This window comes from Jaculus jaculus, chromosome 18, assembly GCF_020740685.1.
Source record: "Jaculus jaculus isolate mJacJac1 chromosome 18, mJacJac1.mat.Y.cur, whole genome shotgun sequence".
Classification (NCBI taxonomy): domain Eukaryota; kingdom Metazoa; phylum Chordata; class Mammalia; order Rodentia; family Dipodidae; genus Jaculus; species Jaculus jaculus.
Window position 1 is genome coordinate 21,067,542 of NC_059119.1, and position 23,469 is coordinate 21,091,010.

General features: G+C 41.1%; 1 pseudogene; it reads right to left on the bottom strand.

Annotated features, from left to right (window-relative positions):
* Positions 1-6,615: 6,615 nt before the first annotated feature.
* On the bottom strand, positions 6,616-12,095 carry LOC123455835 (annotated as a pseudogene).
* Between the last annotated feature and the right edge of the window lie 11,374 nt (positions 12,096-23,469).

The following is a 23,469-nucleotide window of genomic DNA, read 5'->3' on the forward strand; positions in this document are numbered from 1 at the left end:
GAAGTTTGAGGGATTTTGAGGAGTTACGCAAAGGAAAGCAATCCTAGCAGTCATATAAAAAGTTCATACTCTGATGAGAGAGTGCATGTGGGGCATGTCTCTCAGAAATATCTGGAAGCATCAGGAGGGCGTTGTGATGGTTTGACTGAGGTGTCCCCTATAAACTTAGGTGTTCTGAATGCTAGGTTCCCAGCTGATAGGGATTTGGGAATTAATATCTCCAGGACACAGTGTACTGTTAGGAGCAGGCTTATGGGTGATATAGCCAGTTTCCCCATGCCTGTGTTTGGCACATTCTCCTATTGCTGTTGTCCACCTGATGTTGGCGAAGGGGTGACGTCCACCCTCTGCTCATGCCGTCGTTTTCCCTGCTGACATGGAGCCTCCCCTTGAATGTGTGAGCCAAAGTCGCCTTTTCTTTTTGCCACAGCTGCTCTTGGTCAGGTGATTTCTGCCCGCAATGAGAACCGGACTGCAACAGGTGTGAAAATTTACATCTAGGATTTTGTTTTTTTCATCCTACGGGCATTTGGAATCTAGTGAAGACGAGAAAAAGAAGAACATGTTTATTGGGTTTGCTCCATTGGTCTGGAGTCATAAATCCTCCCACTGACCTCAGAATACATACTAATAGTAGAGTGGTAAGAAAGAGGTTTTGAGCCTTTTGGCACATAGCAATGCTAGTAGAAAGGGGAAGGATCTTCAAGAGAATCTTTTCTAAATACTGAGTAAAAATGGAGTCTAGAAAGGTGGAGGGATGCCAACAGAAAGGAGACTAATGTCACTTTCTTTGCTTTTAATTTGGAAACATGTGAGCTCCAGAAATGCTGCAAGAATTATAAAATAAACATCTATAACTTTTACTTGAATTACCAGTTGCCAATATTTTCCCACATTCTTTTTTATTCTATACATGCCTGGGGGTATGTATATGTGTGATTATTTATTTATGAATGTCAGAGAATCACTTGAGAATTGTAATGAATCTTTTTATGTAGAAAAGTATTCCACTATAGACATAAATAGTTAATTATGGATTAAAACAGGGCTGATTGTAAAGCAAGTCACCCAAAATGGATATAGAATCACACTAGAAGTCAAAACTAACCTTTAAAAAAGCAATTCTTATCAGTGATTTTTTTTTTCCAGATTCAACAGTTCTTAACATTTTTTTCTTTTTTGTTATTATTAGTTATGTACACTTTCTGTACCCAGCCATGCTGGTACCATCATTAGACTCTACCCTGTCCTCCCCCCTCTGCAGGGTCCCTCCTCATTGGGGAATGTGGGTCATGCATTGTGGGGGTAGCCATCAGTTATGGGGAAGGGGCAATGTCTCTGTGCATAATAACCCAATGTGTGGCTCTAAAAATCTTTCCACCTCCTCTTTGGTGAATTTCTCTGAGCCATGTTGGGTTAATTTTAGGTCTACTTCAGTGATGAGGTCTTGGGAGCCTCTGTGTCTCTGGATCTCTGGTTTGGTAGGAGTTGAGTGTTCTGTGTGTCTATCTCTTTCACCTTTGTGCTGGTACCAGGTTCACCAAGAAAGCAGCACTCTTGCTCATTTCCCCAGTTCCTCTATGGTTTCAGCTGGGGCCCTGGTGTGGTATGATGGGCTGATTCTCTCCTCAGGATCTGCGTCAATCTGAAAAAGAGAAGCAAATTCTCCAATGCCCCTGTATATTTAGGAAATTGATCAGATAAATGGAATAACCATTATTATTTTAGAGAGAATTTAATAGGTAGGTGTAGGCCCTCTGGTAGCCCACAATTGGTGGGAGCTTGGTCATGGAGAACAGGCTAATTTATTTTGGATATGGTTCTGACATGTTTCCCAGAGCCAGCTATGGGTTACATTCCACTGAGTAGATCTGTTAGACAATTCAAGAGCGGGGGGCTCCCCACCATGGCTGTGTGCGACTATTGCACTTGTGTGAGCATCACATTAGGTTGTTTGCTGCTGAGCAGCTTAAACAATGAGTTGCTTGGACAGATGTTTGTCCTTTTCCCCCGTTTGCTCATGTAGCACCTTCTGGCACTAGACAAGCTAATAGTCTGGAGACTGATTCTCTTCCATCAAAAGAGAAAATTAACAGGGAAGTAAGAGAGCTCAACAGAGCCATAGGCCAATTAGACCTAATGAAAACCTATAGGACATTCTACTCCAAATCCACAGACTACACATTTTTCTCAGCAGCCCATGGAACCTTCTCTAACATAGATCGTATACTGGGTCATAAAGCTTGCACCCATACATTTAGGAAGATCAACATAATTTCCTGCATGATATCAGATCACAATGCTGTATTGCTAGAAATTGACAATAAAAGATGCACCAGAAATCCCATCAGCTCCTGGAAACTGAACAATACTCTTTTAAACAATAAATAGGCAGTGGATGAAAAAAAAATGAAATTGCAAAATGTTTAGAAATGAATGACAATGAGAACACAACATACAAAAACTTATGGGACACAATGAAGGTGTCCTCAGGGGAAAATTCGTAGCACTAAATGCCTTCATAACAAAGATAGAGAGATTCTAAATCAACAACTTATCCATCCACCTAAAGGCACTGGAAAAACAAGAAGAATCCAACCCAAAAAGCTCTAAATGGAAAGAAATAATTAAGATCAGAGCAGAAATTAATGAATTGGAAACTAAGAAAACAATTAAGAAAACTGATGAAACAAAGAACTTGTTCTTTGAAAAAATAAAAAAGCTTGGTAAAATCCTGGCTGATTTATCAAGCAAAAAAAGGAGACGCTTCAAATGAACAAAATTAGAAATGAAAAGGGAGAGATCACAACCGACATAAGTGAAACTTGGAGAAGCATCAGGACTTATTAAAAAAAAAAACAACAACTGGATAATATGGAGGAAATGGGTGAATTACTGGACACATACCACCTACCAAAGCTAAACATATTAAAGCATATTAATCTCCTAAACAAACCTGTCCCACCCATCAAGATTGAAAAGGTAATCAAAAAACCTCCCCCCAAAAGAAGAGTCCAGGGCCGATGGCTTCTCGCTTGAATTCTATCAGACCTTCATGGAAGAACTCAAACCAATCTTTCTCAAACTGTGCCACACAATTGAAGAACAGGGAAAGCTCCCAAACTCCTTTTATGAAGTTAGTATCACCCTAATACCAAAACCAGGTAGAGATGCCACAAGAAAAGAAAACTATAGGCCTATTTCCCTGATGAACTTAGACACAAAGATGCTGAGCAAAATCCTCACAAACCGAATTCAGCAACACATTAAAAGCCTTATCCACCTTGATCAAGTAGGCTTTATTCCAGGGTTGGTTCAACATACAGAAATCTCTTAATGTAATACACCACATAAATAAGCTTAAAGACAGAAACTATATGATCACATGATAGATGCAGGAAAGGCCTTTGACAAAATACCACACCACTTCACGATCAAAACATTGGAGAGAATAGGCATGGATAGTTTATATCTCACTATAATCAAAGCTCCTTGAGCCCAAATAATACTTAATGGGGAGAGACTGAGGGAATTCCCATTGAGATCAGGAATAAGACAGGGGTGTCCGCTCTCTCCTCTGCTCTTCAACATAGTACTGGAAGTCCTAGCTCAAACAACAAGACAGGAGAAAGAAGTAAAGGGATTCAAATTGGAAGGAAAGAAGTTAATTTAGCCCTATTTGCAGACATGATTCTATCCATAAAAGGCCTGAGAACCTCCATCTCAGTGTTTAGTTTTTTTTTTTTTTTTAATCTGCATTTCTCTGGTGACTAAGGATGTAGAATTGTTTTTAGATGTTGCTATGCCACCTGTATTTCTTCTTTTGAGAACACTTTATTTAGTTACATAGCGGTTGTTTGATTTCTTATTATTTAGTTTTTTGAGTTCTTCTTATATCGTAGATAGTAATCCTCTGTCAGATGTATACCTGGCAAAGATTTTCTCCCATTCTGTAGGTTGACTATTTGCTCTATTCACAGTACAAAGAAAAGGGTTAGGGTTAGGGTTAAATTACAGAAGCTTTGTAATTTCATGAGGTCCCAGAGGTTGATCTGTGCTTCTATCTCCTGAGCAATTGGGGTTATATTCAGAAAGTCTTAGGAAATTGATCAGATAAATGGAATAACCATTATTATTTTAGAGAGAATTTAATAGGTAGGTGTAGGCCCTCTGGTAGCCCACAATTGGTGGGAGCTTGGTCATGGAGAACAGGCTAATATGTTGAAGGGTTTCCCCTACTTTTTCTCTAGCACTTTCAGAGTTTCAGGTCTGATATTAAGGTCTTTGATGCATTTGGATTTAATTCTTGTGCATGGAGAGAAAAGGATCTATTTTCATCCTTCTACAGAAACATATCCAGTTTCCCCAGTACCATTTTGCTGAAGAGGCTGTCTTTTCTCCAATGGGTATTTTTTGGCCTTTGTGTCAAATATCAGGTGGCTATAGATAGCTACCTGGACTTACATTTGGCTCCTCTGTTCTATTCTATTAATAGCTCAGTTAACAAGTCTCAATACATGTGATAGGAGGAACATATAGGCTTGACTTAAGAAGCCAGGAGGAGAATGGTCCATAGGAAAGTATGCATCCTGAAAAGCCAGGCATGAAGACTTTGGAGTAGAAATTTACAGGACTTTAATCCCTCATCATGGCTTACTTACACTAGCTTTTACTTATGAGTCTGAAAAAAACTTGGAGATACAGCTTAAGAAGAAAAATAATCACATAATATGTGCCATGCATAACTACTTTAGACTTGAGTTTGATACTATAAAGTTCCTGAAGAAAATTGAAATATAAGTCTGTGGGTTTGTTCAAATGAATCTCCCAGTTAAGCCTGTGGTTGTGGTGGCTTGAATGTAAATGTCTTCCACAGTCTCAGGTATTTAAAATTTTTATTTATGTAAGAGAGAGAGAGAGAGAGAGGAAGAATGGGCATGCCTGGGCCTCTAGCCACTGTAAATAAACTCCAGACACATGCGCCACGTAGTGTATCTGGCTTTACATGGGTACTAGAGTATTGAACCTGGGCCCTCAGGCTTTGTATGTAAATGCCTTAACCTCTGAGCCATCTCTCCAGCCCTTGATATATATATATATATATATATATATGTATATATATATATATATATATATGTATGATGTATATGTGTGTGTGTGTGTGTGTGTGTTGGTTTTGCAAGATAGGGTCTTGCTCTAGCCCAGGCTGACCTGGAATTCACTATGTAGTCTCAGAGTGGCCTCAAACCCATGGCAACCCTCCTACCTCAGCCTCCTGAGTGCTGGGATTAAAGGTGTTCTGTCACCACGGCCAGGCCCCTACTTAAGCTTCGTACTTAGACCCCAGCTGGTGTCTGGGGAGGTGAGGCCGTGGTGGAGGCGCACTGCTGGGGCAGGTCTTGAGCTCAGTCCTAAGCGGTTGTAAGAGCTCGCTTGTCTGGCTGTTCTCTTTCTACTGTGCATGTGTGATGAAGTCAGCCAGCTTCTTCCCCTGAAACGGCAAGCCCGCAATGCACTCTTTCCTCCTGAAAGCCGCTTCTGGTCGGGTGCTGTGTCCCAGCAACGAGAAGATGCCTGCAACACTGGTGTTGGTGACACCTAGTATAGAAGGATAACTGAACAAAGTCTGTGTTAAATTAACCTTGGGTTTCGGTGGGGGGGGGGGCGGGGGAGTGTAAAATCAAGTACAGGCATGTTTAGAATCTCTGTTCTTGATCCGTACTTCCTTCAGGGTCTTCCACATTCTAAATGTTCCCCACCACCTGCCACACTTGCATGACATTGTCCTCTGATACAGAACAGATCACCAAAGGCTCGCTGGCATTCCAGAATAAATCTAATATCCTTGGCGGGGGCTGGAGAGATGGCTTAGCAGTTAAGCGCTTGCCTGTGAAGCCTAAGGAACCTGGTTCGAGGCTCGCTTCCCCAGGTCCCACGTTAGTCAGGTGCACAAGGGGGCGCACGCGTCTGGAGTTCGTTTGCAGAGGCTGGAAGCCCTGGTGCGCCCATCCTCTCTCTCCCTCTATCTATCCTTCTTTCTGTGTCTGTCACTCTCAGATAAATAAATAAAAAATTAAAAAAAAATATCCTTGGCAGAATGACTACCATGCTGTCTTCCGAATCTCCTGGGGACTGTTCTCCCCAGTTATATTTAAATTCCAGACATTCAGTAATAATCGGTACTGCTGGATGCAAAACAGTCACACTGTGAGGCGACCATTGAACCTGGAATGCTGCGTCCTCTGTGGTAAAGGGGGATGCAATTCATGCTGCACGTTTCTTAGGTCCTGCAAGGCAACAGCCTTGTCAGGCACTCTGTGGCAGGAGTGACGTCACTGTGTAGACTGAAAGGCAGACAGTTCACTTCTGCAGTGTGTTTGGAAGTGTTGTCTGAATGAGTATCCCAGATCAGAAGATTTTGATCATCAGCAACAGAGACTCACAGGAAGTATCTTCTAATCCTGCTGTGTGCCTTGCAGAGATGGTCTTTTATCCATAACGTTTCCCTTGGAATGTCAGCCAAGCCCCACAGGCAGGTCATGGTCACCTGAGGCACATGAGGTGCCCACTGAGCTTTGGGTTGCAAGAAAGCCCTTAGCATCTGCTCTGATGTCCTCAGAGACACAGGCCCGGGTTGCCCGCTTCAGAAGTGCCTGGTTTAGAAGGATTGTTTGTGTGGCCAACGCAAGAGTCAGTGGATGGAGTCTTTGTTGCAGTGAGGCATGGGCTCTGGGGCACGTAACTGCCTCTGTTTACGTCTTCTTATTTAGGTTGGTATTGGTTTCTGTTTCAATTTTCCCATGGACAGAGCCCAAACTCCAAATTCTCCTTTCTCACTCTCACCATGGGATGCATCAGACTGTGCATCAGTGATGGGGATCTGGACAAACTGTCACAAGGTGGCTCTATTCATCCAGTGTGCATGTCCTCAGGAAAGCTGATGACTGCTGAAATCTTTTCCTACAGGTTTGGTTACATCTGGAAGCCACTTTGCACTTAAGCTGGACCACCACAGGACATAAATTGTCACCAAATCATGAAGAAAGTGATTGTCTTCATTCATAGCTTTCACACTTTGTTGATCAAATATTCTTCTACGGCATTGTCAAAAGCTGTCTACTTGTCGTGCCATGACAGCCTGCAAGCTTGGGGTTGGAGGAAGGATCCCAGGATCAAGTGTTGTGGGAGGGGTGGGCAGGGAGGTTGTGGACTTAGTAATGAGTCTTCATTGGTGAATTCTTTACTCTGTGTCTCTTGAGACTAAGGACAGTCAAGGGTGAGGTCACAGACTTGAGATCTCAGCAAGAAGGATCACTGGGATTGCAGCAGGTGGAGGCAGGAGGATCAGGAAGCGGAGCCAAGAGGCTCAGGAGTTGAAGGCCAGCCTCTGCTAAATGAGCTGGAGACCAGCCTGAGCTAGGTGAGACCCCGTCTTAAGAAACACTCAACCAGGCTGGGCGTGGTGGCACACACCTTTAATCCTAGCACTCTGGGAGGCAGAGGTAGGAGGATCATTGTGAGTTCCAGGCCACCCTAAGACTACATAGTGAATTCTAGGTCAGCCTGGGCTAGAGTGAGACACTACCTTGAAAAATAAAAAGAAAGAAAGACAGACAGGGAAAAAAAAAAAAAGAAAAAGAAAAAAGAATCCATCAAGCAAGCAAACAACACAACCCAAGCCAATACAAATATTACTCTTAGGAAATTTATTGTCAGTGCAATACTTTCCTGTCATTATAGAAACATAACAAAAAGAAAGAGAGTTGGGAGATATCTCTGTTGATAAAGTGCCTGTCTGGCAAGCATGAGGACCGGAGTTTGAGTCTTTGTACTCGTGTGAACGACAGGAATGGGGACGCACCCCTGCTATCCCAGCGCTGGGGAAGCAGAGGCAGGAGGATCCTTGACGCTTGCAGGCCAGCCAGTCTATCCTAACTGGTGATCTCCGTGTTAACGAGGGACTGTCTAAACAAAATTAAGGTGTAAGACTTTTCCTAAGAAATAATATCCTCCAGCTGCCACATGTGTGTGTGCACATGTGAATCAGTATACACATGCACCCACATACATATGAATACACATGCATACATGCATGTACATCACACACATACAGATGCAAGAAAGAAGGAAAGAGGGAAAGAAAGGAAGGAAGGAAGGAAGGAAGGAAGGAAGGAAGGAAGGAAGAAAGAGAAATACAGGGTAACACTAGAATTACCTACAAAAATTCCCTTTTTTTTAAAAAAATTCTTTATTATTTATTTGTGTGTATGGTGTGTGTGTGTGTGTGTGTGAGAGAGAGAGAGAGAGAGAGAGAGAGAGAGAGAGAGAGAGAGAGGGAAAGAGAGGAGGGAGATGGGTATGCAGGACCTACTGCCAATGCATATGAAATCCAGACACATGTGCCTCTTTGTACATCTAGCTTTACATGGGCACTGGGGAATTGAACCGATGGTGGTAGAGTTTTCAGTAAAGCACCTTTAAATGCTGAGCCATCTCTCCCACCCTCAAACAAATAACCTTTTGAGTAAATCATAGGTCACTGTTGTAGTCAGCTCCATGGCTCTGGGATGAAGTTCCAAACCAGACACAGTTTATGGAAGGAAGGCATTTCTTTGAGACTTACCGATCCAGGGAAAGTTCTGTTGAGTGTGGAAGAAGCTGTTTCCCTTCATAAGTCCAGGTAGAGAGAGACACTACCGAACAGCCAGCATCATAAGCAGGTGCAGGCAGACAGCAGACCGCAGGGAGCTTCAGCAAGCAGCAGGGTCCCGGGCAGAGCTCACACTTCTCTATCTACCTTAGGTTGGAATTCAGATCCGCCCCAGAGACAAGCCTCCCTATCGCTAGTCTGCCTGCTAGGGGCAGAGGCTACAAGTTCAATTTTAATAACCCCTGAATCTATGGGGAGGCATGCTGATATACAGTCAAACTACCATAGTCACCTTTGGTATTTGTCTTGCGCATGTGTTTGCTGTCGTCATTCAGTATTTCTCAACATTTACTTAGCTAAAGTCAACTCATATAAGTATGTAGAAATATGGCACCTAACGTTGCATGCAACAAAACAATTATTCTTTCCTGTTGATGAAAAAGCTCTGGAGCCTCTTAAAAAGGCAGGGAAAAATTCCTATTAAAAGTCCTAAAAGGGGCTGGAGAGATGGCTTAGCGGTTAAGTGCTTGCCTGTGAAGCCGAAGGACCCCAGTTCGAGGCTCGACTCCCCAGGACCCATGTTAGCCAGATGCACGAGAGGGCGCATGCATCTGGAGCTCGTTTGCAGAGGCTGGAGGCCCTGGCGTGCCCATTCTCTGTCTATCTCTGTTCTTGATCTCTTTCTGTCTGTGTGCTTGCAAATAAAATAAAATATTAAAAAAAAAGTCCTAAAAGGGCTAGAGAGATGGCTCAGCAGTTAAGGCATTTATCTGTGAAGACTGGAGCCTGAGGACCCAGGTTCAATTCTCCAGGACCCACGTAAGCCAGATGCACAGGTGGCACATGCATCTGGAGTTCGTTTTGCATGCTGGAGGCCCTGGCATGCACATTCTTTCACTCTTCTCTATCTGTCTTGGATTGCAAATAAATCAATAAGTAAACAAAATTTTAAAAATCCTCAAAATGAGCATGTTTCATTCAAGAAGTCTAGTTCTAGAGATTCATACGAGGTGGAGCTTTCTCATGGGGACTGATGTTGTTTGCAAACAGCTGAGGAACCCATGCTTCTCAAGGATTCATATGATGAACGTCGAGTGCTCAGCGTGACAGCGTTCAGGTACAGGCTTCTAAGAGGGGGTACTTAGTGGGGGTAGTTAGGTCACTGAGGCCTCACCCTCAGAGGGATTTGGTGATGTTCTGACCAGACCCTGTTAGTTCCTGCTAGAGAGAGTTGTTATTCAAAGAGCAGACCCGGGCATTGAATCTCTCTTGCTATTGGTCTATCCATGCGAGTCCCCTTGGAGTCTCATTCCTGCTTACATCATGATGCTATCCATCACCTTGAAAATATTACTGGAAGTCCCTTTCCAGAGACTGAGCCAGTGGGGATGTCTAGCCATTGACTCTCAGCCTCCAAAGTTAGTAGCTAAATATGTTTTATATACATCACCTAGCCTCAGGTAATAGATTATAGTAACAAAAACCAAAGCAATACATGTGTATATTTATATTTAGATGAAATATTATGTCAGAGTATGCAAAATACTCATAGTTAGGCAATTATTGTTAACAAAAACAAAATACCAAAAGTTATGTAAGTAAGTTATCAATACAATATGATTGATTTCATGCAATTCATTAGAAAATATGTCTTCTGACCATTTTTAATGACATGCTACTTTGTTTTTTTTGAGGTAGGGTCTCACTCTAGCCCAGGCTGACCTGGACACACAAGCCATGTGCATGTGGCTTTTGTGAGTACTGGCAAATCAAACCTGGGCCCTTAGGCTTCACAGGCAAGTGCTTCACTGCTAAGCCATCTCTTCAGTCCCCATTCATCTTAGGTATGCAGATGCATGCCAAACACATGAACGCATGCACATGTGTGTGTGTGATTGTCCTTAGTGATAGCATAACAATTGAATTGTGGTGGACTTAAGAGTCATTGCCTCATCATGGCCGGCTTATGAATCATTAGCTGGAAACAAGCTATCCACGGAGAAGAAAACTATAAACACACTGATCTGTGGCTAGTCATTACATATAAACACAAAAACGCATGGCTACAACAAACTTGAGTGGGAAATACTCAGCTTTAGTAATCCATTGTGAGTTACTTTCTAAAATCATTTATTTACTCATTTCTGATGCCTGCTGTATAATATTGCATGTCCTATATTAAGTATTATATTATATCAAGTAATTTAAGTATATTAAGTAATTTTATCTAAGTACATCAAATTTTATGGTTATTACTGAAAAAAAAACTACCAAGCACCCTCATCTTCCATATCAGTTATATATTTGAATCTGTAGAATCTTTAACTATACTGAAATCCAGGACTCTCCACATCCCCCCCCACACAGGGACTCCTACCCCATGGAGACAGGAGGGAGTCTAGTAATAGCTATTTTTAGAAAGCACCCAAAAGTGTTTCAAATGTGTTCTGGGATGCTGAACTACCAAGGAACCATATGCCAGTTTGGCATGTTATTAACAGAAGGGGGCTTCCAAATCTGAAGCATCTAATTTGGCATAGCGTGCTACCTCAGGGCTTTGTTTCTGTGGCTGTCTTCATTAGTGACAGGGTAAAATTGCCAACGTGGTTGAGTTTAAGTCATTTTCCGTCATTGTCAGAGGCGAGTCATTAACTGCGGGTCATATGGAGTAGGGTGCATGGAAGCACAAATGCTGAGTAAATTGATCGATAGCTGTTCATTAAGCATACCCAGCAACAATGATCTGTCCATGCTATGAACCAGTGAGTAAGTGGGTGGCCTGAGGGCCAGGTGATGGTCAGCCAAAAGCAGTCTTGCTTTTTCTCAAGCTGCTGTGAGTGAGTTTTTTCAGCAAGTCTTCAAACATGCTGATCATTCAGGTTGCTAAAGTTTCTTCTCCCCAGTACAGTGTGAATTCAACCAATACATTACTTGATACATTGCAAGGTGTATATTTTCCTGTCTTTAACACCTTTTCAGTATCTTCCTGACATAAACCCTGGTCATCTTTCACCCACTTTATTGAAAGAGATTCTTATTTTGCCATTCTCCTTCTAGGCCTTTGTCATGCTTCAGTCAGTGCAAGGACCAGTGACCAGTGATCGGTGATCTTCTGCAGGGTGGCTCACTTCTCTTCCACGGTCCTCACACCTCTGTCTCAGGTGGCAATGAGCCCCCCCCCGCCCCCCACCCCTGCTCCTCTTTTCTGTATCCATCCCTCTCTGCTCCCTTTATGCAGACCCCATGCGTATCCTGGTAGGAGACTACAAGACTAGCCAATCAAGGCTTATCTCTGTTGCTGCCTGGCCATTCCCATGATCATACGCTTTCCTATTCACTGTCAATTCCCCCAATATTGTTCTGGTTATAATTCTTGGTGATTTAAATATACACTAGAATGATCCTTGCAAATTCCCGATACTCTGACACCTTGTCTGTTTGCCATCTTGTCTGTTCATGGTTCTGCACACACTCACTCTCACGGTAAGCCTCTATGTGGTCCCCATATTGGGTCGCCTCTAAAATAGTAACTCAACTCATCATAACTTTCCTATCATGTTTTTTTTTTGTCCATCTTTAAAATTTTTAATCATAATATTTTAATTAGCATATATTCATCGTACTTTGTTCTGGGTTTCATGAGGATATTTTCATATAAATATCCCTTTACCAACCCTCTCCCACATCCTACTTTCATTCTCCCAGATGATTTTTATCTCCATTTTGTCATATATGAAATATGATTTTATGTATCTATCTGAATCTAGCATCCACAAGTGAGAGCATGATACCATGTTTGGCTTTTTGGGACTTACACAATTTACTTAATGTGATTATTTCCAGTTGCATCAATTTTCATGCAAACGACATAATTTCATCTTTCTTTATGGCTGAGTAAAATTTCCCTGTGTGCATAATTCACATTTTCCTTATCTGCCACTGGAAGACAGCTGGGTCAGTTCCGTCACTTAGCTGTTGGTCATAGTGCTGTAAGAAACACTGATGTGCAGGGCTCTCTGTGACCTGATGACTTTGGGAACAAACTAGGAAATGATAGAAGTGCAGGATGTGCCAGTTCTACTTTGAGTTTCCTTTTTTTTTTTTAACTTTATCTTTTATCTGTTTATTTGAGAGAGAGAAAGAGGCAGAGAGAGGAAGAGAGAGAATGGGCGCGCCAGGGCCTCCAGCCAGTGCAAATGAACTCCAGACTCATACGCCCCCTTTGTGCATCTGGCTTATGTGGATCCTGGGGAGTTGCACCAAGGTCCTCTTGCTTTGCAGGCAAAGGCCTTAACCGCTAAGCCATCTCTGCAGCTGCTACTTTGAGTTTCTTGAGTGGCCTCTGAAGTGATTCCCTGGCTAGTGACTAGACTAGTTTGTGTTTTCACAAGGGCAGAAGGGATTTCTTTTGTGCGTATGCTAGTCTGCATTTGTTGTTGCTTTCTTAGTGACTGCCATTCAAACCGGGGTCCGATGGGATTTCAATGTAGTTCTTATTTACACTTTTTTTTTTTTTTTTCTGATGGCCAGTGATATTAACTATTTCCTTGACAAGGCTGTCTTTCCCCAGTGCATATTTTTGACCTCCGTGTTAAAAATCAGGTGACGGTAATTGCATGTATTTGCCATGTTTATTGACCATTTGTGCCTCATTTGTTGAGAACTTTCTGTTCATTGTATTAGCCTGTTTATAGGTTAATTTCTTGATATTGAGATTTTTGAGCTTTTGTTTAGTCTAGATATTTATCCTTTCTTACATGGATAGATAGCAAAGATTTTGCTTGATTCTGTAGGCTGTCTCTTTACTCAGTTCTTAGTTCTTGGCATTATTTCTTGAGTGATTGGCATCTTTGTCAGAGAGTCTTAACTATGTCTGTCTCTTGATGTGTTTTTCCTACTTTTGTGCTCTAACAGGTTTTGAGTTTCAGACCTTACACTAAGGTCTCAGATCCATCTGGAGTGGATATTTTTTTATTTTTTGTTTATTTTTATTTATTTATTTGAGAGCAACAGAGAGAGAAAGAGGGAGGGAAGGAGGGAGGGAGGGAGGGAGAGAGAGAGAGGGAGAGAATGGGCGTGCCAGGGCCTCCAGCCACTGTGAATGAACTCCAAATGCATGTGCCCCCTTGTCCATCTGGCTAACATGGGTTCTGGGGAATCAAGCCTAGAACCGGGGTCCTTAGGCTTCATAGGCAAGCGTTTAACCACTAAGCCATCTCTCCAGCCCTGGAGTGGATATTTTTATAGAGTGTGAGACAGGGATCTGGTTTCATTCTTCTTTGTGGATCTCTAGTTTTCCTAGCACCGTTTGTTTTCCTATATTTGTTAAGATTTTCCTTTTAAAATTTTTTATTTATTTGCAAGGAGAGAAAGAGAGAGAGAGAGAGAGAGAGAGAGAGAGAGAGAGAGAGAGAGAGAGAGAGAGAGATACAGAGAGAATGGGCATGCCAGGGTCTCTAGCCACTGCAAACAAACTCCAGACACATGTGTTCCCTAGTGCATTTGGCTTATGTGGGTCCTGGGGAATTGAACCTGGGTCCTTTGCTTTGCAGGCAAATGCCTTAACCACTAAGCCATTTCTCCAGCCCTATTAAGGCTTTCTTTGTGTCCTATTATGTAATCTATTTTGGGGAAGGTTCTGTAGACTATTGAGAAGGAATGTCTTGTAGATATCTGTTGGATCCTTTTAATATATAATGCCATTTACCTCAAATGTTTCTCTTTATTTTTCATTTTGTTTTGGTCTGGATAACCTCTTTATTGGTGACTGTGTGGTATTGAAGGCACCCAGTATTATTGTGTTGGGTTAATCTGTGTTTAATCCAGTGGTGCTTGTTTTTCGAATTGTCATACCCTTTTTGGTGGATCATTTCCTTGATATGTATGAAGTGACTTTATCTATCGTACCTAATTTTGGTGGAAGTTTCTTTTGTCAAATATTAGAATGGTGACACCTGCTTACTTTCTAATTCTATTTGCTTGGAATACCTTTTTACATTCTTTCACACCTAGGTTGTATTTTTCTTTGACATCAGGTGCTTTTCTTGGAGTAACAGGTAGATGATTTCTGCTTTTGTATCCAATCTGCTATTCTGTGCCTTAGTATTGAATTGAGACCATTAACATTCAAACTTATTGTTGAAAGGTATGTATTAGTTCCTGCCATTTTGTTGCTTTTGTTGTTGGCTATTTTCCTTTTCTTCATTTTCCAACTAATGCTGTAGCATGCTTAATCCTTTCCTATGATCTCATAAACATGTTTATCTTTCCCCTCTGTCTGAAGGAAATCCTCTAAGAATCTTCTGTAGGGATGGCTTAGTTGTCATGAACTCTTTTAGTTTGATTTTATCATGGTAAAATTTTCTTTCTCTTTCAATCACAACAAATAACGTTTTTTTTTTTTTTTGTTTCTGGAAATAATAATCTGGGCTAGCAGTTCTTTTTCTTCTTTCAGTGATTGGAATATATTATCCTATGATATTCTGGTGTTAGGGTTTCTATTAAGAAATCAACTGTAATTCTAATGGGTTTCTATTTATACTTGATTTATAACTTGATGTTTGAACTTTAAAAAGTATTTTATTTACAAGCAGAGAGAAGACGGTGGGGGTGTGTGGGGGGGAACGAGCAAGCACATCAGGGCCTCTAGCTGTTGCAAATGAACTCTAGATGTATTGACCACTTTGTGAATCTGGCTTTATGTGGGTGCTGGAGAATTGAACCCAGGTTGTTAGTCTTTCTGGCAAGTACCTTAACCACTTAGCTATATCTGCGGCCCCAGTGTTTGACTCATAACTTTCAATATTTTTTTCTTTGTTTAATGTGCTAGCTATAATATTATACTGAGTAGTTCTTTTCTGATCTTGTCCGTGTTGTGTTCTAAAAGCCTCCTGAACTTGCATGGGCATTTCCTTTCCTAGATTTGGGAGGTTTTCCTCTGTGATTTTATTGGACATAGTAATTATGTCTGTAATACACCACAATTTCCTTTTCTTCTATCCCATGATGTTTGGTCTTTTAAGTGTCTCATCTATCTCATGTGTCTTTATTAAATATTTTTTTTAAAATTTATTTATTTATTCATTTATTTGAGAGCGACAGACACAGAGAGAAAGACAGATAGAGGGAGAGAGAGGGAATGGGCGCGCCAGGGCTTCCAGCCTCTGCAAACGAACTCCAGACGCGTGCGCCCCCTTGTGCATCTGGCTAACGTGGGACCTGGGGAACCGAGCCTCGAACCGGGGTTCTTAGGCTTCACAGGCAAGTGCTTAACCACTAAGCCATCTCTCCAGCCCTTAAATATTTTTATTGATTTACTTACAAGCACAGAGAGAGAATGGGAGAGAGGGAATGGGCACATCAAGGCCTCTCGCCACTGCAAAGGAACTCCCTAGGCATGCAATTCTGCAAATCTGATGGGTGTCCATTTATACATGATTTATGACCCATGTACCACTCTGTGCATCTGGCTGTATGTGGGTACTGGAAAACTGAACCCAAGCTGACTAGCTTTGTTATCAAGTACCTTTAGCCAATAAGTCATCTCTCTAACCCATATCTCATGTGTTTTATTCACACTATCCTAATTATCTTTGCCAGTGTCTGAATGTTCTAACTCACCTGTGTAGTTTCTTATCCCTGATATTTTGTCTTCCACTTGACCAACTATATTGGTGAACCATTTGAGTCCTATGATCATAAGTATTTCTTCCTTTCTATTCCACCCTTAAAGCCTTCCATATTATCTCCCCATCTTCTCCTTGTTGATAAATCCAAGAAATAAATCAGAGTGTCCACCAACTCCCACTACCCTCTCCAACTCTTGCTTACACTGGTGTCTATAGATTCTACATTCTGCCTTTCATTCTTGTTACTTTGGAAGTGTCCACGTTCCCAGCTGAATGGGCATATAGGTCCATAAATGTAGTTTTCTTGTATTTTAAAAGAAATTAGACAATATAAACTGGTAAAGGAAAATGAGCTTATTTACTGCTTGTCCATACTAGGAGAGAAAGACTGCTGAAAATCTCTGTATTTCCTGCAGCTGTATTGCAAGTTTATATATATAAAAAAAACCAAACATATGTAACAAAAGCCAGAAAATATGCATATGGCAATTTAACTGTGGGATAAGCTGTTAGAACCAGGGGATTTCTCTTAGTTTGTGACCACTTTCTCCTCTGGCTCCAGGGTTTTAGTTTCTGCCTCCCCCAGCAGGATTCTCTTGGGCAAATTTTTGGGGTGTATTATTTTTAGGGTCTCTGCACTAGTCTAATAACAAAAAGGGACGGTCAAATCTCTTTAGACTATCTCCTGTTCTACCAGGCTTCATCATAGGATCACAGTTACAAACCTAGACTCTCTTCTTGTATAGTAGGTCTCACTCCTCACAGCACTGCTCTCCTTCAGTAATCTCCCCATCTCTTCTCTCTCTTGCACCACCAAAGCCATCAGTCCAGCTATATGCTCTTTCTACACTCTGTAAAGCAAACACGCAGTTTCCTTCTCTGAATCAATTTCTTTATCTTCTTGTTTGCAGGAAAGCCCAGGAAGACTTGTTAGTTTCTATGGAAGATACTTTCTCTGAATCCCATACCAGCGAGTGTTCATTTCAAACTTCTCCTAATACCTGTGCAAGAATCACTCTGTTTCAGGTAATTGGACACCTTGGTTCCAATTTCATTTAACTAATCAAAATAGACAAAGCTTGAGATGGAGAGATGGCTTAGCAGTTAGAGCACTTGCCTACAAAGCCTACGAACCCATGGCCAAATTCCCAGATCATACGTAAACCAGACATGCAAGTTGATACAAGTGTGTAAGGTCACACATATGCACAAGATGGTGCACACATCTGCAGTTCGATTGCACTGGCTGAAGGCTCTGACATAAGAATACTTTTTCTTTCTTTCTTTCTCTCTCTCTCTCTCTCTCTCTTTCTTTCTTTCCTTCTTTCTTTCTCTCTCTCTCTTTTTCTCTATCATAAAAAATATAATATACAAATCTCTGGATGGAGAGATTGCCCAGCAGTTAAGGCATTTGCCTGCAAAGCCAAAGGATCTTGGTTCAATTCCCCAGGACCCACGTAAGCCAGATGCACAAGAAGACGCATGTGTCTGGAGTTTGTTTGCAGTGGCTGGAGGCCCTAGTGCACCCATTCTCTCTTTCCCTCCTTCTCTCTCACTGCCTGTTTCTCTCTCTCTCTCTCTCTCAAATAAGTAAATAAAAATAAAGTTTTAAAAAATATACAAATCTCTTAGAATAGCTTCTTTGGCTACCCAGATGCCACTCATTCTTTTGTGCATCTCACACTTAGTCTCCTTTGGTTAATTATTTCTCTTATCTCCCTGTACGCTGTGTGATGTGCTCCCCTTGGCTTTAGCCTAAGGACCTGTGCTTACTGATGTTTATTACAAAGTCCCTAGGTGATGCTATCTGTCTCACAGCTTTAACAGCCTTTTAACTAAAGGTTGGTGATTCTAAAAATTATGTCACCTATAAACAGTGTCCCTGCACTCTGAACTTATGTATCTAGCTCATTATATAACATACAAATTGGGATGATTATTCTCTGTCTTAGTTACTGGTCTCAAATGCAATTCCTGATATTTCTTCTAAAATATGTTTTATTGTGGAGAAAAATATGAATTTAAAAGGATTCTGGATCTTACAGACAGAACATGTTATTCAGGTGAAACACACTAGAGGGAGAGCACTTCTTAAACATTAATTAGTGCTGTGGGCGGATGTATATATTTGGAATTATAGCAATTTTATCAAACAAGGAAATGTATTTTTATATCCTCTGAACATCTGTGGGTTTGAAAATTCCACTTTAACAAGGGGCTTAGAAAAATAAGATTTTGAATTACTTGTGTTATGAGCTTTCTGTTACTTACATTTTTATTTGCATGGTGGCTTATATCATTTATGAGTTATTTCTTTTCACTGTCCATATAATCCCCAAAGGTACAAGCCCTTCCTTTATTTTTTCCATTCAAAAATGAAATAACATTGTAAGGAGGGTGGATTTAGGGTCTCCACAAAGCTCAATTATTGTTCATGCACACAAATTTTCAATATACATGTAGAAGCTACCTGAAAAACCGGGGGAAATAGTCATTGAATTTAAATAGTTTAGGCCTTATCATAGGTGCTACTGAAAAACACAACTGCCATCTCAAAGGGAATAAAAGAGTTTGTTTTTGAGCCAAATAGGAGTGATTGTGGTCTGGGACCATGGGTACAGGTTAGCCCAAATGACATATTCAAATATTTTTTATGAAATCATTTTATGAAAGTTTTAATCACAGAATGAAGGATAGTCATAAATCAAGGCACTTTCCAGGTGTGTTGGCTGAAGCTTTCAGTAGGTAAGTTGCTTCTTGTCATGTATTGGGCCACATTAGTGAGAAAAGAAACTAATAAAAGTTTCTATGCTTCATTATTCTATTTACATGAATTGTGTCTATGGATAAGATATATCTTAGTGATGCAGGCTTAAACAGTGGTTTTCTCTGAAAAGAATAATAAAGGAAAGGCCAGAATGACACGGCCATGAGGTTATCCAGTGTACACATATGAAAAACATAATAATTGTGATTTGAAACTTGTTAATACTAATGTTGATGAACTATAGTTCAAAAAATAGCTACTAAAATTGGTTTCTTACCAAGCATTTATCATCTATTTATAGACTGGTTATGATAGGATTAAAAATGTAATTCATTCAGTGTTTGTAGATATGTCTAGGATTACCTGTCATAAATGGCCGCTTCTTAATTCACAATGGCCCAGGTCACCATGATTTCATTTTCTATCTGATGATCAGAAAGCCTCCTAGTTAGTCTTACTACCCTTCCCCTATTTTTCTCTTTAATTTTAAACTGGGGTCCTTAGACTTTGCAGGCAAGCACTTAACCATCAAGCCATCTCTCTAGCCCCTCTCTTCTCTTTTGTCTATTATCCACTCAGCACCAGGAGTGCCCCTCTGAGTTTGTCAACCCTATCCCAAAACCCCTCCAAATATATCTCACTTAACTAATAGTAAAAGGCAAACCCATTTGGCTGTCCCTCATTTCCTTCAGAACCATGTTCAAAAGTCACCTGAGGGCTGGGGAGAAGGCTTAGTGGTTAAAGTACTTGCTGTGCAAACCTGAGTACCCGAGTTCAAATCCCCACACTCCATATCAAAAGCCAGAGGCAATGGTGGGCTTCTGTAATCCCAGAAGGCTGTCTGAGAGATGAAAGAGGGAGGCAGAAAATTCCCAGAACACATGGGCTACCAGCTAGCCTGGCCGCACATCATTGAATGAGATATCATGTCTCAAATAAGGACTGGCAACTGACATGCTTTCTTGCAGTCACACATTTCACACACACATATGTAAAATTCATACCTACATATATATACATAGGCAAAAAGTTAAAAACAGAGCTATATTTTCAGTAAATCCTATTATTAGTCTTTATACATATTGTCTTACAACCCTCCTGACACTCCCTGTTATCTTTGAATGCCTTATTTTTATTTATTTATTTGACAGAGAGAGAAAGAGAAAAAGGGAGAGAAAGAGAGAGATAGAGAGGGAGCAAGCAAGAGTGAGCATGGGTGTTCCAGGGCCTCCAGCCACAGCAAACAAACTCCAGATGCATGTGTCACTTTGTTCATCTGACTTATGTGGGTACTGGGGAATTGAACCCCAGTCATTAGGCTTTGCAGATAAGTGCCTCAATCACAGAGCCATCTCTCCAGCCCCATTTTTTAATTTTTATTTTTTTGGTTTTTTAAGGTCTCACTCTGGTCCAGGCTGACCTGGAATCAGCTATGTAGTCTCAGGGTGGCAGCGAACTCAATGCAATCCTCCTACCTCTGCCTCCCGAGTGCTGGGATTAACAGCATGTGCCAACACACCTGGCTCCAGCCCTTATTTAAAATATATCATCTATTTATCTATGTATCTATCTATCTATCTGAGAAAGAAGCAGATAGAGAGGAATATATATATATGGGGAGAGAGAGAGAGAAAGAGAGATGAGAATTGGTATTCCAGGTCCTCTAAACACTGCCACTGAAAACAAACTCCAGATTCACGCACCACTTTGTGCTTCCGGCTTTTCATGAGTACCCAGTTCTTACTCTTTGCAAGCAAGCATCCTAACCACTGAGCAACCTCTCTAGTCCCAGATCATACACCTTTATTAAAGAAAGGATTTGAGGTATCACCGTGGAAACTGAATTTCATCTGCCATTTACCTTGCCTGGCATGTAGGAGCACCATCCCAGACATCCCACGGACTCTCTTCCAGCCATCTTGATCACTCAGGCTCTTGGTGTCCACAACAGAATAGCCAAGTTCCCTTGATCTTTCCTGAGTGCTCTGGGCTATAGCGCTTTGCAGTCTGGTCTGTTCTTTGACACTCCCATCTCTCCTTTCTCTCCTATAGGAATTCATCAAAGTGTCTGAGTTTATTCATGGCTTCCAGGTGTATTGTCTGAGCAGGATGAGATTTTTCTCTCCTCTGTACATCTGTGCTGCCATTTCCATGTGACCTGGGAGTGAGAAGAGTAAGAGAGTCAGTCTTCTATCCCTGTTACTAACTATGTGAAGTAAACAAATGAAAAGGAAGAAAGGTTCATGCTCATTCATGGCTCAAAGGGTTTCAGTCCTTGATTACTTGGCTCTCTTTCTTTGGGTTTACAGTGAGATATTATATCATGTCAGGGGGCATGGTAGAGCAAAGACACTCACTTTATACAATCTAGAAGACATACACACACATACACATGCACACACAGAGTGAGTGAGAGAGCAAGAGAGCAAGAGAGAGCTTATCTAACAGCTCTGTGATGGTTTAAACTGTCAACTTGTCAGGATCTATAATCACCTGTAAGGGACTATTTGGATTAAGTTACCTTGTGTGTCAGCCTATGAGATTTGGATTAGGTTAATTAAGACTTCTGTGGTGGAGAGTCCTGGACTATATAAAAAGGAGGCAGCTGGCTAAACAGCAGCATTTCTCATTCTGTTTCCTCACTGTGGACTGAATGTGAACAGCTTTCCCAAGCTCCGGCTGCCATGCCTTCCCCATCATGCAGGACTGTGACCTGGAACTGTAAATTGAAATAAACTCTTCTTCCCCTGCCATGATTTTTATCAGATATTTTGCCCCAGCAATGAAAGGGTAACTGAGACAAGCCCATGCAGTGGACACTCCCAATGACCTTACTACTATCAATGGAATCCTATCTCTAAAGTTTCTGTCACTTTCCAACAAATAGCACCACAGGCTGGTGACCACACCTTCAATATATGGCCTTTGGCGATATTTACTATGTAACCAATAACAAGGTCATGTGCTTGATTCTTCTTCTTTCCATGTACAAATATACAGTGGGGATTCCTCACATGCATGGATCTTCAAGCAAACGTTGAGTTCTGATTGTCTCAGAGTCACCTCTTTAGCTGCTTGATTATTGCACCCTCAGAATTAACAGTCGAAGCACCCAGGCTTCAGCAAATGTTAACTCAACCCACAGCTGCCTAAGGGGAGAAAGCGGAGAGCGGACAAAAGAGCCTCATTCAAGTTCCCAAAGTTGACTTTCTGGTTGACAGTGAATGTGACTGTGGGGTTGAACTTCATGTAACAACAGTCTCGGTGACGTATATGTGTACTTTATTGTTCTCAGAAGTGTATTCTTCAATGAACTGAACTGCACATGCTATTACTATAAAATTTAGAGCAGCACATATACTTTTATTGCACAACCAACTGAAATATTCATTAAGAATTTTTTAATGATGTGAAAATATGCTTCTAAAATACTGAGATTAAAAGCTAAGAAAGGAGAACATAGTTTCAAAATGATAGGGTTTTTCTTTAAACAATGTGAGAAAAATCATTGAAAGAGATTGACTTGTGAGGGCACTAATATTATTTGGCATCATGACTAAGGACTTCTTAAATTTAAAATATCTTCTGTTGAAGCTAAATAAGACTTTCTGCTTTTTAAAAGCAAGAATGTATCTGTGAGACTTCTCTAACTCTAGTATGAAATGGATGGATATGGGTTTATATCCAGGACATGACTGGTTAATAATTTAGACTAAATATACTTCAAACAATCAGAAATCCTGGATTTAAAACAGTGAAACGAAATCTTAAATTGTATAATGGTGTCCAGATAATAAAGAACTTCCAGGCCAAATCTCAGCACAGGTGGCAACTCTGGTAGGCACCAAAGCCCCTGGCTGTCCCCTAACCACTTTCTTTTTTTTTTTTTTTTAAATTTTTTTTTGTTTATTTTCATTTATTTATTTGAGAGTGACAGTCAGAGAGAAAGAGGCTGAGAGAGAGAGAGAGAATGGGCGCGCCAGGGTCTCTAGCCACTGCAAACGAACTCCAGACGCGTGTGCTCCCTTGTGCATCTGGCTAACGTGGGTCCTGGGGAATCGAGCCTCGAATCGGGGTCCTTAGGCTTCGTAGGCAAGCGCTCAACCACTAAGCCATCTCGCCAGCGCCCCTAACCACTTTCATTGAACTGGCTAAGCAGGTAAGCAGGGGGAGAACTTGCTCAGTGAGGGATAAAATACCAACCCATGTCGGGAAGTCTAATAGGAAAAACGTTTTCCACAAAGCCTGTAATCTAGAATCTCATAGCTCCAGGATAAGATTCTCCCAGAAATAAAGCTGGCCAATATCATAAACCCCACAAAATTCAGGGAAAATAATGTTACAGCTTAATAGCTATAGAATCTTACTTTTCTGATGGCTTGATAGGTCGTTTATATGACAATGATTTTATGGTGTAGCTCTCT